The following is a 17,500-nucleotide window of genomic DNA, read 5'->3' on the forward strand; positions in this document are numbered from 1 at the left end:
GTCGAGTGGCGTTCGAAAGACATGCGTAAATGGGTGTGCCTTCGTAGAAGGTTGGGCGTCGGGCTGGCAACTCGGCACCATAAAAATCTACTGCCGGTCATTAGTGGACCGGAGTTCCGCTGTGGCGACCCCTAACCGGGAAAAAGCCGAAAAGACAAAACAAGCACCAGGTGCAAGATGAGCCACCTAGGTCTCTGGAGCCCAGAGGGCTAACTGAGTGTTGTACTAATATATTTAGGTGTTGTAAGGAAGTTTGGCGTGAAACTTCAGATGTTAAGGTGGCTTGTTTCCCCACTTGTGGGGTCAGGACATTTTAGCTTTTGACACTTGCATTCCTCATACTTTTGAATTTAGGAATATTGCAGTATATAAGTCTACACTCCATTTCCTTCATTAAAACTGCATTACAGACCTGTGGCATTTGTGACTTTTTCATATCTGTACATGAGACTGTGGTAGCTCACACATTGAACTTAATTGCCCTAAAATGAGGAAAGTTAACACTGAGATTTGTATGATGATGGTCAATGCTAGCACAGGCATTTTGCTTTAATGGGAATCTCCCCAGCAAGGTAGTTTGTTAGTAGCAGTAAACTAGGGGCATGACAGTTTCATTGTTGTAATTTATTATTTTGTATGAGACAACTGTACAGAAAATGTGTTTAAAAAGAGGAGACTATTATCAGGAAGTTCACTAACAGTAAATCATAACAATTGGATACACTTTCCCCTTTTTATTTTACTCTGGTCATTTTTTAATCCAGCAGTGACTGTATAAAGAGCAGCATTGGTCTTCATACTTTAACCCTGTTGGTGCAGGAAACCATCATTTTAGAGGTGTCCTCATAATTAGAATTCATTCTTCAGTTCTTTACATATCTCAATGTAGCTTCAAAGATATCCTCTCTTCACTGTGGCATATGTCAGTTTAGCATTATTTATTCTTAATAGAAATCATTGTAATAAACTATCTGATGTTGCTGCTCTCATTTGATCTTCAACCTGAGGGACCCGGATCTGGACATGGATCTGACTTGGCCGTATACTTCAGCTTTTGCTCCAAGCTCCTCCCCTACCCATAATGGCCCCGTCTCTGTCCTCCCCTCAGATCTCGTTTGGCACTCGTTCAAACAGCAGCATAATCCTTCAGCTCCTAGTTTCCTCAGTGGGTGAGTGAAAGTTTTTTTGCTTCTTTCATCTCGTATCTCTCTCTCTTTCTCACTGTCTTTTCACCCTACCCCTTTTTGCGCTCAGGCTTTGATTCTGTATAAACCCCCTCCCTTTTTTTTGCTTCACTAACTCTCTATTTCTCCTTTTTGTGAGCATGTGTGTGTGTCTGATCCTTTTCCTTTAGCCATGGCTGAGACCCCCCAAGCCGGGGTTTAGGAAATGGGCGGAGTGTGGCCATAAACTACCCCCTTCTGATGGCCACACTCTGTGCATAGTGCCTAGGTGTTCCACACCTGGACATCTCCTGCTTGATTTGAGCAGGCTTTCAACACCCATGCATTGATCGACAGGAGGAATACAGTTAAAATAAAGCAATTAACGAAGGATGAGAGTTCGTTGGGATCCACCAAATGAACAAATGTAAAAACAATAAGACCCACCAAGACTCTGATGGATGAAAACATAAATTATAAATTTAATCCCATCTGTTTGGCCAAAAACACATATAAAATAAAATAAAATAAAATGGAGACTTCCTTCTTCATATTGTCATTCATAAAAACTGAAACTCTTAAATATAATTCAACAGCCAAGCAGACAGTGACATCCAGATCACACCTCCTTCATTTTGAATGTTATTGGTCAGAAAGTACCAAACCCAGAATCAGATTAAAACCAGTCACATCAGTGTTTGAGACTGCGACCTTTAAGCACAGGCTTCAATGGAAGAAATGCATTTAAGCCCAGTAATTTATCGGTTTGTAAGTCTGCTGTCCAGTATGCTTCAGCAACTTCTGTGAGGTTACGTTACATTGGAAAGTACAACTTCTTTTTTGAAGTTTACTATCAATAGTTCTGATAAAGAAATTGACTTCCGTGACATCAAGGTGTTTGTGATCGAAGCCAATCAGTTGGGGACCACACCATTTTATTTTATTTTATGTGTTTTTTGCCAAATAGATCTGATTAAATTTATAATTTCTGTGTTCATCCGTTTTGAGTCTTGGTGGGTCTTATTGTTTTTACGACAGGAGGAATAAGCTCATGCTAAAAGGCCTCCTTCCCCCTCCTTTTTCTGAGTCCTCCACTTCATCTTCCTCCACCCTGGCCTCTGGGACTCCGTCTCCCACCAAGAAGGCTGGGGACAGAGAGAAACACTGCCATAAGGAGAGAGATTGGCCTAGAATGCATTCCCTTGACCAGGCTTCCGCGGCTGAACCCCCAGCTAAATCCCGTCTGGAGCTGAGCCTGGGTTCCCCTTGGCTGTGGTTATCTCGCTTCTTGACAGAGCCGGAGGTCACTTGGGCCCAATCTCCTTCTCCCCAGTGGCACTCCAGACATGGGTCTGTGGCCTCTTTCATCTGGTCCTCTTGAAGTCTATCGGAAGCCAAGGTAGACAGGATGATGCTGAAGTTCATCCAAGCCCAAATTCATTTGTAAATCCTGCCTGCTCCTTCCCCCTCTGGGGCCAGGGGTATACAGTCCTCCTCCTTACCAATTGTTGCTTCTCCGATCCAAACCCTGGTTTCGGAGTCGTTGGGTCTGAAGTTCCCCAGTTTCGAGGGATTGGCGCCGATGGTTCCAGGTTACCTCAGCACCGTTCGTTGTCCTGAGTGGAGCTGACTGGCTCTCTAAGCCGGGCCATCGGGTCTAAGGAGATAGCATCGACTTTGAGGCCTTCAGAGTCGTCTCATCTTCTTGGAGTTTCGGCGCTGGAAGGCTCGGCTCGGGCTCCTCCCTCAGTACAGTGGGCAGTGGATCCAGCCCTGGTCATCCCAGCTTCAGGGATCCATTCACCTTCTGCTTATGATATGGTGGAGAGGGTCCTCTTGAGCCCTTCGAGACCCTTGACACTATCACCCTTGGAGTCCGTCCTGGCTCCCTCTTTTTCTGGGCCAGAGAATGCCATCCTGCCTCCTCAGGGACAGCCTGTTGCCACTTCACCCAAGGAGGTTCCCCTCAGGAACTCCCCAAGGCTTCTGAGTCTTCCCCAGAATTTTCCCCTGAGGAGCCCCCTCAGAAGCACACGTGCAAGAGGAGGCACTTGGACTCCCTGCCGGAGTCCCTCACAGAAGATACCAACTTGGAGGAAGGGGAGGGTTCCCCCGATCACCCCCAGAGGATGCCTTCTTTGGAGACATCATGGAAATCCTGTATCAATGCAGTTGGTGGTCTACCCAGAAGCCCAGCCTGGATGAGTCGTATTCCTGGAGGCATTTGGCATAGGACCCTCTACCTCCTGGGTGTCCTCTTCCATGGATCCCCTTGTGGATCTGATTTCATCTAGGGCATGGAAGGAGCCAGATATGGTTGAGCCTATCCCCAAGCGCCTGGACAAAATACTCAGCCCCACATCAGATAGGCAGCATTGGTCAAAGGGATCCTCGGTCGATGCCATGGTGGTTGTGGTGGCCTCCAAGAAAGAGATCACACAGGAGGGCTCTATGGCCCATCTTCCAGATGGGGAGTCTCGGGCCATGGACCATTTTGGGAAGCAGGCTTACGCCTCAGCCACGTTCGCTTTACGTGTGCTCAACTACTTGCACATGTTATCAGACTGCAGAGCGACTTGATCAAAGAGGTCGCTGAGTCTACCCCAGGTTCCATGTCGGCACAGGAGGAGAAGAAGGTGTTTTCCTCCCATATGGCCACCCTTACATCGATTTCAATTACTTCCATGAGGGTCCTATCACATGCTACGGAAGGTGACTCTAGGGCAGCCGGGACAGGTGTAGCCATCAGGCGGCATGCCTGGCTCCGGCTTTGTGCATTGTCGGAGCCCTTCAAGGCGTCCTTTACAAATGCTCCCTATGATGGTTCCACCCTGTTTGGTAAAACTTTTGAGATACCTTGGTCCAGAGTGAGAAGGATGGGAAGATGTCTGCTGTCGGGATCCACTTCTCCACCCTGCAATGACCCTTCTGTAGGAATTAGCATGGGGTAAAGATGTGGTTCCAGAAATCTCAAGGTTCTACCCAGGATGCTCAGGATTCTCCTTCCCCCAGAAGCAGGGGGAGATATGAAAGATGCCGCCTCCATGGTAGAGGGGACTGGAGGAACCAAGGGTCTCAGGATCCATTCCCGAACAGACCCTCGCAGCAGCCCTGGAGGGTTGCCTGACTGGTCATCTCTGGAGGCAGTCAGGGAACACCTATCAATGCACCCAACAGTCAGGGAATCAATAACAAATGATCATTGGGTTCTGCATATAATATCCAGAGGGTACTCAATCCCCTTTCTTCAGCCCTCAATCCCTCCCAAACAACTCCCGGACGTTACACCCGTGCAATAGGAGCAGGCAGCCATAAAAGATACTAGGCTGCTCGAAAAATGAGTCATTCAGCTTGTCCCCCCAGAGTAGTTGGGATTAGGCATTTATTCCAGGTTTGTTTTGGTGCCAAAGAAAATGGGGGACTTAAGACCCATTCTGGATCTTTCAACTCTGAACCTGTCGATTGCCCAGATGAAATTCTGGATGGTCACCCTTCAGTCCATTCTGCCTTTCTTGCAGATATATGACTGGATGTGCTCAGTGGGACTCCAAGATGTGTACTTTCATATCAAGATGAACAGGTGATCTCGGAGGTTCCTCTGCTTATGGCTGGTAGTTAGTCGTTTTCAGTTCAGGGCACTCCCCTTTGGGCTCAGCACCACCTCCCAGGTGTTCACTAAAGTGATGGTGGTAGTGGCAACTCACCTGCGGGTGCAGGAGTTTCAGGTCTTTCCCTACCTGGATGATTGGCTCCTTTCTGCTCCCTCCAGGCAACAACTAATTCAAGCTAGGGATGATCTTCTCCAGACCGCCCAATACCTAGGCATATAACCATAAACCTCAACAAATTTCCGCTGGCACCAATGCAGGTTCTCGACTTCATAGGAGCCCAGATAGCCACTACCCAGGGAGAGGTGTTTCTACCTCCAGAAAGACTACTATCGCTCTGACATCATGTTACATTTTCAAGCCAAATTTCCCCAGCAGATTAAGTTCTTTGGGTGTTGGGGTCCATGGCAGCTACGATCACTCTCATTCTGACAGCATGCCTTCATATGAGGGTTCTTCAGTGGACCTTAGCCATTCAGTGATTCTTGCTAGACCTTCCCTTGTGACATCCGGTTTGATTGTCATGTGCCTGCAAGGACTTCCTTCTTCGGTGGCTTCAAATCCTGGACCTCCTTCAGGGTCATCCGTTTTTTCTTCCCTACCTCACAACCACAGTGACCCCAGATGCCTCCCTGCTCAGTTGGGGGGGCATTGCATGGGAAGGACTGTCCAAGGCACGTGGTCTTACCTGGAGGCCAATCTGCATATCAGGTCCTGGAAATAAGAGTGGTGCTTCTGACGTTGCAAGCGCTACATGCCTATATTCCTCTGGGGACTATTGCCATACAGACGGACAATATGTCAGTAGTCTGGTACATCAACAAACAAGGAGTGACCAGATCTTATCCCCTTTGTCACGAAGCCATGAGATAGTGGGAGTGGGCGATTTCCACTAGCCATTTTCTGATGGCAATGCACATTCTCGGGAGGTCCAACATTCTAGCAGACATTCTTAGGTCTATTCTAGTGCCTTACAAGTGGTCTCTGAATCCTTCAGTAGCAGAACAGATCTTTCTAAAGTGGGGTCAGCCTTGCTGCGATCTCTTCACCTCTCCTTCCAGCGTGAAATGCAGTGAGTATTTCTCTCTGAACCCCTCTTCGAGGGAGCCCCCAGAGATGCTGTAGTTCTATTGTATGCTTCCGGTCTATTGTATGCTTACTGTCCGGTTCCTCTAATATCCAAGTTCATTCAGAAGGCTCAATGGCTGGGGAGCTTAGTGATCCTCATTGCCACTTTCTGGCCTCACCAAGTTTGGTTCCCCTCTATGTGGTCTTCTGCAGTTTGTCCACCTTGGAGACTAGATCAGGTTCCGGATCTGATCACACATCCCTCTGGGATTCCTTATCCAGACTTGGCCTGAAGCTCATGGCTTGGCTGCTCCAGTTCCCATGATAGTGAGGACTCCCAGGCTGTCTTTTCCTGTCAAGAAGATATTGGTAGTGGCTCACAAATCTTCTTCAAGGAAGGTTTATTCAAGTAGATTGGAGCGTTTCTTGATCTGGGCTTTTCAGCATGACATGGATTCTTTCACTGTGCCAGTTCAGGCCATTTTGGAGTTTTTGGGGGATATTTTTAATCATGGATCTAGTTTCTCTACAGTTAAGGTACAACTGGCAGCAATTTCTAACTTTCACGTACGTGAGAACTCTGCTTCTTTGGCTTTTTCCAAGCTTTGTAAGGGCTTCTTGGAAGGTAGCTTCCTCCTCAAGCCACTGGTTAAGGGCCTAACATCCCCTTGGGGATTATACCTTGGTGTTGCAGGCCCTGGTTTCTCCTCAATTCGAGCCAGTGGCCACAGTTGACTTGCAGTTTCTGTCATGTTAGACAGCTTTTTTAGTTACGATTACCTCAGCCAAGAGAGTTTCTGAGATCCAGGCTTTATCTATGAAGCCCCCTTATATGGTATTTCATCAAAATAGGGTGTCATTGTGGACTAATCCATCTTTTCTACTGAAGGTGCATCAGAATCTAATATTAATCAGGTCATCAATTTGCCAGTTGTCTTTCCAAATTTCCACAATAAGGGAGAGTACAAGTTGCACTTGCTCGATGTTCACAGGCAACTGCGTTTTTATTTGCATAGAACAAAATATTTTCGTAAGTCTGATCAACTTTTTGTATCTTTTTCAAAACCTTTCCTTGGTAAGCCAGTTTCTAAAGTTACTATTGCTCATTGGATTTTTGCATGCATCTCCCTTGGCCTATCGAGCCAAAGGCTTATATTCCCCAGGGCATGTCCGGGTGCATTCCACCAGGTCTCTTGCGACTTCTGCTGCCTTTTGGTCCGGGGTCTCCTCAGATGATATCTGCTCTGCAGCTACCTAGGCATCTCTGCACACATTTATCTCCAATTATAAATTGGATCTTCTTTCCAGGGGCTGGGCATCCTTTGGCTCAGCCATGCTCCGGAACATCCTTCTGTGAGGACCTCCCAGGATTTATTGGTACCTGGGGACTCTGTCCCTCAGTTTGAAGATCAGATGAGAACATCATCATCAGATAAAGAAGTTATGTACTCACCATAACATTCCATTTGTGTTATTGATTCTCATTTGTCTTCGGCCATCCCTTCCTCCTTCCCTCTGCCTTGTGTAGGCTGTGTAATGGACCGGATGGAAAAGTCTTGGCTCTACCTCCTTTGGCTTGTTTTTCCCATGTTAGACCTTTTTTGGTTATGCCAGCTGTTATGGGCATATTCTTTTACATTGAGATGCTGCTGATTTCTGCAACAAACTCGATCTGAAGGGATGAGGGAGACAGGGCATTAATGGTAGGGGAGGAACTTAGAGCTTGGACCCTCAGGTTGAAGTCAAATGAGAATCAAAACACAGATGGAATGTTATGGTGAGTACATAACTTTATTTTTGTACTTTTAATGTTTAATTTTAATTATTTTACAAACTGTTATTGTTTTACATTCTTTGTTCTTGATTCTTAGTATGTGCTGTTTCTGTCAGCACTACTTAAGGAGGCGTATTTCTGTGTATGTGTGTATATATTTATTTTGTATATATAGAAAATAAGTAAAAGAAATAAAAAATAAAATGTTATAGCACATCCCACAGTGGGAGGGTTTTCTTCCTTTATGTACTGGACCCATGTTGTAAAATATGCAGGTGTTTACTTTTCAGCTGTTTATATTTTGTCTGTTTAAAAATGTTTGTAATATATTGGAGCTTTTTTCTCCGTGCCTCCGCTGAATTTTTTATTAAACCCAGTAAACAAAAGCAAAATAAAATAGAATAAAAGTTAGATATATGATGGTTCCAGTCTTCTTAATGAGAAGGATGATACTGACTAGTTAATTGGGCTGGGACATCAGCGTCCCCAACAGGGGCATCAAGTGTTCATGATTCAGGGATTAACATCCCTGTCCATCAACCCTTTGCTAATCTTGCTGACAATACAAAGAAAGTACATTTGACAGTTTTGGCATAGTAAGACTTTGAAAAGTTACTGATGTATGGATATGGTTCCTTGGGGTCTTATGGTCCATCTTGAACCAGGAGTTGGACTGGACAATTTCCAGTTTATTAATAAATAGCCAGATTCAACAAGTGGCTTCAAATTTGTTTGACTGTTTAAAGAGGATGTGAAAAATAGCTTTGCCTCTGTTCAACGATTTGTTTGTCCCTGCTTATGATAAACTTAATCAGAATTATATATAAACTATTAAGCAGTTTGATAGAGAATTAGAGACTAGAAAACTCAAAAAATGTAAGTTGGATTTGAACGACTGAGAGCAGATGCTGGCCAAGAAACGGCAACTTGCCAAAGTAAAAGCCCTTAAGTCATTTTGTAGTGAACATTTCAGATTATGTTCTAAATTAACAGGAAATTTCAATATTAAATAAAGGATTGTGTATTTCCCACATTTTTTGTTCCTATGTTGATTTTGTGGATGATTCTAGGACACTTAATTTGAAATGCTGGAATTCACAGCATAGAGATCTACTAGATGTGGGTAGTATGACACACGAGAGAGTCCCGAAGTTTAAGTTTAAGCCTTATTAAGTTAATTCCCCCTTACCACCTAGATGTGAAATGATTTGAGCAACTTTATGAATGAACATGTTAATCCTAAGTTTTTGTTTAAAAGGGTGTCATTTAATTTGACATAGGGAAAACAACAAAACTTTGTATATCTATGTGCAAATAGTAATATAGTAGTTAAACAGGTTAATGGGGGTGCTGTTGTGACATGGAATGGAGTAAATTATGATCATGAAACAAATACCTGTAGACCCCATGTCTCATTTTAAAATCCATATTGATTTTTTTGTTTGCAAGTGTTGTCAGAGCTGTTATTATAGATCGGAGTGTAATGAAACAGCCAATGGTTTATGATCCATCAAAACACTGATGTTCTTAGTGTTTCACTGTTGCAGTCATCACATTTGGGTTATCTGCTTGCAGTAGTCCTCAGTCGGCCTGATTAACAAAGTCTTGGGTCCTGAGTCAGTTGCTGTCTCTTCTTCCATGACGTCAGGGGTATAAAACATGCAGTCGACACCATTACATCAATTTTTCTTGCCGTGCGGTGCCCGAAGCAGAAGCAGTTCGCAGGTGCTGGTCGGCCGACTCCTGAAATTTTTGTTTGAGTTTCAGAACCAGTCTTCCACTAAAAGCTAAGTACCCTGTTGGGGGAAACTTTTTCTTGCTCTTAACCGATGTCCGTAAAAGTAAATAATTGCATTACTTGTGGAAAGCAAATACCTCATAAAGATCTTCATTTGTACTGTATTTCTTGCCTAGGCCCTGACCACGATGTACCTCGCTGTCAGTCTTGTGCCTTATTTAAACCACAAACTGTTCGTCATCGGTATATTTTTGCTTCTAAATATTTTGGTGCTCTGTTCAATTATCCTGATATGTCTTCAGTAAGCAATCAGACTACCGACATTCAGCAAAACCACAAAGATAAACACAGAGACAGGCCGCCTAGGTCCAAAGCTGCCGATGACGCTTCTCCTAAGCCAGTCGCCAGTTCGCCGGTACTCAGTGAGGTGCTTTCACATCCCCTAATACACACTACTTCAGATTCACAGGCCTCTAGCTAAACGCATTCGGAGTCCGGTATGCCATGAGATGCCATGAGATGCTTCAGCTGTGGAACCTGCGGATGTCTCTAACTTGGATGGGTCCGGAGCCGTTGTGCAGGCATTGGCAGAACCGAAGTCTTCAACTAAAAGCTAAGTACCCCGTTGGGGAAACTTTTCTCTTTACCGATGTCAGTAAAAGTAAATAATTGCATTACTTGTGGAAAGCAAATACCTCATAAAGATTTTCATTTGTACTGTATTTCTTGCCTAGGCCCTGACCACGAAGTACCTTGCTGTCAGTCGTGTGCCTTATTTAAACCACAAACTATTCGTCATAGGTATATTTTCGCTTCTAAATATTTTGGTGCTCTGTTCAATTATCCTGATATATCTTCGGTAAGCCATCAGACTACCGACATTCTGAAAAACCGCAAAGATAGACAGAGACAGGCCGCCTAGGTCCAAAGCTGCCGATGACGCTTCTCCTAAGCCAGTCGCCAGTTCGCCGGTACTCAGTGAGGTGCTTTCGCAGCCCCTAATACCCACTACTTCAGATTCGCAGGCCTCTACTGAAACGCATTCGGAGTCCGGTATGCCATGAGATGCTTCAACTGTGGAACCTGCGGATGTCTCTACCTTGGATGGGTCCGGAGCCGTTGTGCAGGCACCGGCTTCTGAGGGTGTATTCAGGCCTACTGACTTGCATATTAAACTGACTCCATCTTCTTCTTCAAGGCCTAAATCTCAAACCATGCCTAGAAAACTGACGCACAGACCGCATGGTCAGGCCTCTAAGCCTAAAAAAACAAATGATAAGAATGGCTGAAGACCTTATTACTTTAATTAGGGGAAGCCAGCCTTCCCCCTCTAAGTGACCTAGGATACTTCTGACCAGGATTCTGAATTTTCTGATGTTCTTCATCTCACATTGCTGCAGTTATAACTTATGGGTAGTCCGCTGTCCTCGGTCGGCCCGAATACCAAAGTATTAGGCTGACGTCGGTCATGGGTGCTCAGATCTGACGTCAGAGCGTCAAGGTATTAAAGCGCATGACCGACGTCATTTCCTTAGTCTTTTTTGCCGCATGGTCCGAAGCAGAAGCAGCGTTTGCAAGTGCCGTTCGGCGTTCTGAAATTTTCGTATTCTGAGTTTCAGACCGAAACCAAGTTGGGCTAAGTACCCCGTTGGGGAATATTTTTGTTTTTTCTTGCCTCAGTTACTTCCGGATGTCAGAAAAAGTGAATAATTGTATTTCTTGTGGGAAACAGATACCGCATAGGGATTACCACTCTCTTTGTATTCCTTGTTTGGGACCTGAGCACGACGTAGTAGGGTGTCGCTTTTGTGCTAGGTTTAATAAGCGCACCATTAAACGTAGGCTAGATTGTGCTAGGCTTGTCTTCGGTAAGCGGTGTAATTACAATATGCCGTCGGATCCTCCGACGCCCGCTACCACGAAGAAGTGCAAAGATAAATCTTTAAAGTCCAAACAGGATGACTCGTCCGTTCCGGACACCGGTTCTTTAGACACTATGGTGGATTTGGTTGATCCGGCCGAAGTTTCAACTGAGTCTCAGGGGGAGACGTTGGTTTTGCAAGATGTGGCCTCTCAGGAGTCAGGTCAAGCTGAGGGGGCCTCTCAGGTTACTATTCTCCCTTCTTTGCCTAAGGTGGTTAGGCCTTCTCCTTCTGTCTCTAAGGTGCCTTCCAAAGGCAGGCCTGGTTTGCCTTCCACAGGTGTCAGTCCTAGTTCTGCAGGTTCGGTGCCTAAAAAACATATGCTTAAAATGGCAGAAGATTTAATTTCTTTAATCAGGGGTTCTATGCCCCTTCCTGATAAGAGGCCTAGGGTGGAGCCAGAAATGGAAAGTTTGGAGCAGGCTTCAGATTACTCAGAGTCTTCGGCTGAAGACATTCAGGATTTTCCTCCTTACTCTGATTCAGACGCAGAGGATTCCACTCCTTCTGCTTCTCCTCCAGAGGATTTTTCTTTTTCAGAAACCCTGCATTCCATGAGGGAGCATTTTAAATTGGAAGGTCAGGATTTCTCAGATTCCAGGAAGAGGCTTAGGGAATTTCTGTTTTTACCACAGCATAGGCCCTTGGCTATACCTCCTGTTTTGGATGTTGTTCAAGACGTTTTCTCTGAGGCTTCCCTTAATCCAGACTCTTTGCCTCCTGCGCCAGTTAAGCCAGATAGGTATTAGAGTGCCTGAGGCTCATAAATATCTGTATAAAAGTCCTAGGGCCGATCCAGAAACTATTAGCCAGGGACCTAAGGGTGTCAGGGCTTCTGTTGTAAAGAATCCAGTTCCTTTGGATAAGGAGGCTAGAGCTTTGGAAAGGTGGGGTAAGAAAGTGTATACCTCTTCCACTTTAGCAATGAGGGCTTTGAATTGCCAGTTTCATATGTTGAAGTACCAGAATTTTCTCCTTACTCAGTTGAAATCTAAAATGGATGCTTTGGCAGAGGGCATAGAATGTAAGGAATTACAGGATTTGGCACATGCCTCTGATCAGGTGGGTAAGCATGCTTTGCAGTGTGGTTTTGATGCTTTGCAGGCTTCCTCCAGGGTGGCTGCCACTGGTTCAGTTATTCGCAGGCATGCCTGGCTTAAGGATCAGAATTTGTCAGAGCATGTTAAAGCTAGGATTTTAGATGCTCCTTTGCAGTCTGAAGTTTTGTTTGGTTCTCCTGTGGAGTCTGTCTTGAAAAAAATGGAAGACAAGGCTAAGTCTATGCAGACTGTTAAAGATTTTTGCAGGTGCAGCCCCTAAGTTTAGCAGGAACTGGCCTGCTAAGGGTTGGACTTACCCTTCTTCTGATTCACAGTCTAGGGGTAGATCTAGACGTGGTAGGGGCAGAGCTCAGAGTTCTTTCAGGCCTAGGCCGTGGAGTTCACCAGCACAATCTACAGGTGAGGGCAGGGGCCAGTCCTTTCGTAAACAGGCCCAATGACCTGCATCTTCAGCTGCCAGATCCTTCCTGTCTGGCAGCTCCTTTGGGAGGAAAGTTGGCACTCTTCAAGCAAAATTGGTTTCTAGTCACCCAGGACAAATGGGTGTTGGACATTATAGACCGGGGCTACAAGTTTTATTTCCACACATTGCCTCCTTTCAAAGGCATGCCAGACGTTCCTCCTCAGCAAAGGTTAGAGGCTCACAAACAGATTTCTTTACTTCTTCAAATGGGGGCTATACAGCAGGTCCCTCTGTCAGAAGTGGGCCTCGGATTTTACTCTCGCCTATTTCTTGTACCAAAGAAAGGAAACACTTGGAGGCCAATCTTGGATTTATCTATCCTCAACACATATCTGGACATTCCAAAATTCAAAATGTTGACGTTGCAGCAACTTCTGCCTCTGTTGGGCAAAGATCACTGGATGGTAACTCTGGATCTCAAAGAGGCTTATCTTCATGTTCCTATCAGGCTCAGTTGCAGGAGATTCCTGCGTTTCGGGCTGGGACTTTACATTATCAGTTCTCTGCATTGCCCTTTGGCTTATCTACTGCCCAGGGTATTCACAAAGTTCTGGCTCCAGTGATAGCCTTCTTCAGGTTAAGAGGAATACAAATTTATCCTTACTTGGACGATTGCCTGATTCTTGCTCAAGACAAGCACGAGCTTCTTCACCATCTGCAGTATGTTATGACAGTGTTAAGGTGCCTAGGGTATTCTGTGAACGAAACAAAGTGCAGTCTAGTACCCTCTCAGGAAATGTGCTTTCTGGGTGTGAGACTGAATACAGCTTCCCAGATGGCCTTTTTGACCTCGGACAAGCAAAAGAATCTTACACTTTACTTCCATCAATTGTCTCTACGGTCCAGGCTGACTGCAAGGACAGTCCTTGAGCCTTGGGGTTCATGGCATCTTGTATTCTGGTGCTTCCCAATGCCAAACTGCATATGAGGAAGCTACAATGGTATCTCAAAATGTATGGACACAACACTGCCAAGATCTGGACACTGTCATTCAGATAATACCTTGCATTCAAAAGGAATTTTTGTGGTGGGCTCAGGAATGTCACCTAAACAAGGGACTCTCTGTGACCCGACCAGAGGCGAGTCAGATTTTAACAACGGATGCCTCGGACAAGGCCTGGGGAGCACACCTCAATGGAAAATGGGTTCAAGACACGTGGCCTGCCAGACTTCAACATTTACATATCAACTTGAAGGAAATGTTAGCAGTCCAGTTTGCATTGATGGCTTTCAAGGATTTACTTCTCCCAGGGCAGGTGTTGATTCAAACAGACAACACAACTGTCATGTGGTACATCAACAAGCAAGGGGGAACCCATTCGTACCCTCTTTGCAGGCAAGCTATGATTTTGTGGGAGACTGCTCTCAGTTTGCAACTCACTCTTCAAACAAGGTTTCTGCCAGGAGCACAGAACTCCTTAGCAGATGTTTTGAGCAGACGGATAGTGGATCCCCACGAGTGGAAATTGGATCCTCATGTATTTCGACAGTTGACAATGATATGGGGGACTCCAGACATAGATCTGTTCGCTTCTCTACTAAATTTCCAGGTGCCAAAGTTTTGCACAAAGATGTTTCATCCCACAGCTTGGAAAGTGGATGCTCTATCATTCAGTTGGAGCAATCTTCACGTCTATGCCTTACCGCCTCTGCCTCTTCTTCCAAAGGTTCTCTTGAAGGTCAGACAAGACAAGCCCTCCATGATTCTAATAGCTCCAGACTGGCCTCGACAGCACTGGTACCCTCTGCTGAGGAGTTTAGTACGGAACCTCCTTACCCTTTGCCTTTGATTCCACACCTTTTGACTCAGGAGGGCAATCATTTCCTCAATGTCAGGATTCAGTCCCTGCATCTAACAGCCTGGCATATTCTGTTCTAGAACCTGGAGGGTCGCAGCTTCCTCAACAAGTTTTGAATGTTATTTTGGAGGCCAGGAGGCCTAGTACAAGGAAAGTTTATGCTGATAAATGGAGGAGATTTTTCATTTGGAGCAAAGCAAAGAGCTTTGATGTTTCCAGGCCTGATTTGAGTGTTTCTCTTCAATATCTTACGGAATTATTGGACAAGGGTTTGTCTTTCTTCTCTATAAAAGTTCATGCTGCAGCCATTTCTGCTCACTATGACTGTGATCCACCATTATTCTCTCATCCTTTGTTTAAGCAATTCCTTAGGGGGGCAAAGAACATAAGACCCCCGCGTAGAGCTCCTACTCCTGCTTGGGATCTCAATTTTGTGTTGGAAAAACTTACTTTACCTCCTTTTGAACCTGCAGCTACAGCTGAGTTAAAGTTTTTGTCTTGGAAGACTGCTTTTTTGTTGGCCATTACGTCTGCTAGAAGGGTTTCTGAATTACAGGCTCTAATGGCAGTTGAACCCTTCCTAATTTTTCATAAGGACAGGGTATCTCTGCGTACTGACCCTACTTTTATGCCTAAAGTTGTTTCAAATGTGGCCTTGAACCAATCTATTCATTTGCCTACTTTTTATGCAGATCCCCAAAATAAAGGGGAGAAAATTTTGCACACTTTGGATATTCACAGGCAGTTGCGTTATTATTTGAGCAAGACTAAAGGGTTCAGACAGTCTCAGCAGTTGTTTGTTTCTTTTGCTTTGGGTTCTCAGGGGAAACCTGTTTCAAAACAAACTATTTCTAAGTGGATTGGCTTTTGTATTGCTTTTTGTTATTCTCATCATGGTAAGGAGATTCCAGCTGGAATCAGGCCTCATTCCACTAGGGCTACTGCCACTTCTACTGCTTTTTTAAGGGGGGGTAGCTACTAAAGATATTTTGGAAGCAGCCACTTGGAGTTCAGTGCACACTTTTTCTAAACATTACCATCTTCCTCTTTATTCCAAATCTAGGGCTGGATTTGCCACTGCAATCTTGCAGGGCATTTTGGCAGCCCCCAATGCTTTATGATTTTGCCAGCCTCCCTTTACCTCTGCTTTGGGATTCTACCCATAAGTTATGACTGCAGCAATGTGAGATGAAGAACATAGTACAGTTTTGTACCTACCATAAATGTAGATGTTCGAAGATCCACATTGCTGCAGTCCAATTTACCCTCCCTCCTTCCCCTCTGTTGTTTGGAGTGGTAGTATGATTTGGGTTGTAGCTGTTTTTTGTACATGGTTTTAGGGAGTTATTCTATTTTTGGCTGTGGCCTTTATTTTTAGGGCCTTCTGACATCTGGGGCAAGAAAAGACTGAGGAAATGACGTCGGTCATGCGCTTTAATACCTTGACGCTCTGACGTCAGATCTGAGCGCCCATGACCGACGTCAGCCTAATACTTTGGTATTTGGGCCGACCGAGGACAGCGGACTACCCATAAGTTATGACTGCAGCAATGTGGATCTTCGAACATCTACATTTATGGTAGGTACAAAACTGTACTTTTCCTCTGATGACCAGGATTTACCCTTCTCCACCTATGAAGATTCTGACGCTGAGGACTCTATTCCCTCTGCTTCTCCCCCAGAGGATTTCTCTTTTGGTGAAACCTTGCATACTCTCAGGGAGCATTTTCGTTGGGAAAGTCAGGTTTTCTCTGATTCTAAAAAGAGGCTTAGGGATTTCTTACTCCTGCCCCAGCACAGGCCTTTAGCCATACCTCCTGTACTAGACATTGTTGATGATGCCTTTTCGGAATCTAGCTTGGCCCCTGACTCTTTACCTCCTGCTCCCAGAAAACCTGATAGATTTTACAGGGTCCCTGACTCTCACAAGTTCCTTTTTAAAAATCCTACTGCGGATCCTGAGACCATTTCACAGGGACACAAGGGCATTAAAGCTACTACTGCCAGAAATCCTACCCCTTCTGGTAGAGACTGCAGGGCGCTGGATAGATGGGGTAAGAAAGTATACACTTCTGCAACTTTGGCCATTAGGACATTAAACTGCCAGTTTCATATGTTAAAGTATCAGCAGCATATTACTGGATTGCTTAAACAGAGTTATGTTGATTCCTGACTGTGCTGAAAATAAGGATTTACAGGATTTACTGCATTCAGCTGAACAGGTTGGAAAACATACTTTGCAGTGTGGTTTTGATTCACTAGAGACATCTTGCAGGGCTGCTTTAACTGGGTCTGTACTTAGAAGGCATGCTTGGCTTAAGGAGCAATCCTTGCCAGATCATGTTAAAGTGAAATTACTGGATGCTCCCTTAAACCAGGACCGCCTGTTTGGCAACAAGGCAGAAGTAGTTCTGAAAAAGATGGAGGAAAAAGCTAAATCCATGCAAACTGTTAAAGATTTTTTACAAGTACAACCTCCAAGGTTTAGTAGGCATTGGCCTTCCAAGAATTGGTCCTTTCCTGCCTCTTCCAGACCTTCTCAGTCCAAACCCAGATCCAGCAGAGCTCCCAGGCTTCAGTCCCAGGGTACGCACAGGACTAAGCAGTGGGGGGGCCTCCACTTCCAAATCTGGGAGTAATAAAACTCCCCCTATGGTAAACTGTCTAAATGACTTCTTTTTAAAACTTCCAAGCACTTCTCAACTGACTGCCCCTTTGAGGGGAAAGATTGCTCTTCATGCCAAGAACTGGGAACTCATTACCCAGGACAAATGGGTTTTAAATATTGTGTCCCAGAGATACAGATTTCACTTCCACATGTTACCAACACCATGCGGGTGGCCAGATCTACCCCCAAATCAGTGGGCCGAGGCCCAAAAGCAAGTACTTTCTCTCTTAAGCATG

The 17,500-nt window shown here is 45.0% G+C and overlaps 1 protein-coding gene across 3 annotated transcripts in view; it reads left to right on the forward strand.

Moving 5' to 3' along the window:
- The window catches only part of ATM (ATM serine/threonine kinase), a 3,174,581-nt gene that overhangs the window by 1,408,224 nt on the left and 1,748,857 nt on the right, over nucleotides 1-17,500 (forward strand). The window lies entirely within an intron of this gene.

The sequence above is a fragment of the Protopterus annectens genome, chromosome 5.part0 (assembly GCF_019279795.1).
Source record: "Protopterus annectens isolate FY-2018-M chromosome 5.part0, PAN1.0, whole genome shotgun sequence".
NCBI classification, from domain to species: Eukaryota; Metazoa; Chordata; order Ceratodontiformes; family Protopteridae; genus Protopterus; species Protopterus annectens.